Here is a 2,508-nt window from a genome sequence, read left to right as displayed (position 1 = left end):
GGAAACAGTTGTGCTGTTTAATATATTTTTTTGGAATACTTTTTTCAGGATTCATTGATGAGTAAAACGTTAACAGCATTTATTCATAAAAACAGCATTTATTCAAAATAAAAACATTTCTAACAATATAAATCGTTACCCTCACCTTTTATCAATTTAACGCATCCTTGTTGAATTAAAGTACTAATTTCTTTAAAAAAAAATAGTTATTGTTCCCAAACTTTTGAACGGTAGTGTATATTGTTACAAAAGATTTCTATTCTAAAAAAATACAGTTCTTTTTAACTTTTTATTCATCAAATAATCCTGAAAAAAGTATCTCAGGTTATAAAAAAAATATTAAGCAGCACAACTGTTTCCAACATTGATCATAAATCAGCATATTAGAATGATTTCTGAAGGATCATAAGACACCAAAGACTGGAGTACTTGCTGATGAAAATTCAGCTTTGCACCACAAAAATAAATTACATTTTAAAGTATATTAAAAAAGAGAACCATTATTTTAAATTGTAGTAATATTTCATAATATTACTGTTGTTTTCTTTTCTTTTCTTTTTTTTTTTAACTGCAGGCTTGATGAGCATAAGAGACTTCTTTCAAAAACATTAAAAATAGTAATGTTTCCAAACTTTTGACTGGTACTGTATAACCCATGTTGAACTTGCAAAATCTGAGATTTCTCAACGGCAATCGGGTGAAAGAGACAAATTTAGCCGTCTAGCCCCATAGACTCCCATTCATTCTGCACTCATGGTGATCGCCTCCAGTGGAGCTCTGGTGGAACTACAACCACAATTCGGGACAATAGGACTCAATAGGGCGTGGCCAGGCTCTCCGTAGACGGGCTCTGGTTACTCACTGCACTTCTGGTGTAAAAGGGACTTCTTACATTTGCCATAAACAGAACTTTTGTTTGTTTTTTGTTATTAAAAACAAACAAGCCATGCCCAGGTGAGAAAAAGTAACACATTAAAAAGTAACCTAACGCATTACTTTCCATAAAAAGTAACTAAGTAACCCAACTAGACACTTTTTAGGGAGTAATGCGATATTGTAACACATACGTTTCCCCAACACTGTTCAGGACTGATGTTGCTCTCTTGCTGTGTTGCAGATCAGACTGAAGACTTCAAGAGGCTCCTGAAGAAAGCAGTGAAATACAAAGAGCGTTTCCTTCATGAGAACTGGAACATCTCAAGTTATAACCAAACATCACTGGCGATCCCGAGTGTATCTCGTAACTCTTCTTACCTGAAGACATGTCTACAATTACTAGATCTCATTAGACTGTGTTTCACTGCAGACTCTAAAAGGATAAAGACTCTTAAAAATAAAGGCTCTTTATTGGCATTGATTGTTCCATGAAGAACCTTTAACATCCATTGATTCTTTCCATTCCACAAAAGGTTCTTTACAGTGGAAAACCTCGGATTATTAAAATAAGTTTAAGCCTTGTGCATCTATTAAAAAAAGTTACACACAGTCCATTGTGGACTAAAAATGTCCATGTCAAAAAAACAAAAGTTTGTTAGCAAAAGTTTGTCATCAAAAGTTTGTTTGCAAAAAAAGTTTGGTCTCATTTTAAAGAAGATTATTGGCAGATTATTGTTGAGGAAAAAAAAAAAAAAGTGAAAAAGTGAAACAAAAAAGTTATTGAGGTTTATGTTTATGAAAATGATTTATGATTTACAATGATTTACAATATTTTATATAAAATATCTATTTTATGAAACATATTGAACTCTAAAACTGCTAGAAAATCAAAGCCATAAATCTAAACAAGTTGTGTTCCAAATCTGAGGATGATATCTCAGAAAATGAGCTTTCAGTGAGTGTGTGTGTGTGTGTGTGTGTGTGTGTGTGTGTGTGTGTGTGTGTGTGTGTGTGTGTGTGTGTGTGTGTGTGTGTGTCTGTGTGTGCGCAGTAACACATGTTCCCCATTAGACGCAGCAAAACTCCACTGGTGCGCTGGAGGGGTTTCTCTCAAATATTATTACATGCACACAAATCTTTTATTAAAACCACACTCTGACATCCATACCAACACACAGACACAACTATAGCTGTAGAATTTATTCAATTGGCTCTATAATATGCAGAACACAGGAATAAAGTGAGTATTGCTTTATAGGACAAACCTGAAAAAAATGGCACATCCCGTAATTTTTTAAAAAAAATTACATTTCGAAGCCTTGCCAACAGAATGAAAGCCTATTATCAGAATGTTAATGGTTCTCCCACGAGAAAATTAATATTAATATTAAGAAGCTGCACAGTGTCATTCACACAAACATTAAACACCATCACGGTAACACACATGAAATTTAAAAAATGCAATAAACATTAATTTAACAACATTAAATGTAACATAAAACCCTAATGTACTTAACTGATTAGAAAAAACGAAGAAAACTATGAAGAAACATAGTTATTTCAACAGAAATACATCAAATGTGAAGTGTCACACAGGGAAATGAGTTGTTCTTTTTCACTTTCAAAAACTGT

The sequence above is a fragment of the Squalius cephalus genome (assembly GCF_949319135.1).
Source record: "Squalius cephalus genome assembly, chromosome: 17".
Classification (NCBI taxonomy): Eukaryota; Metazoa; Chordata; class Actinopteri; order Cypriniformes; family Leuciscidae; genus Squalius; species Squalius cephalus.
This window is presented reverse-complemented; position numbering follows the sequence as displayed.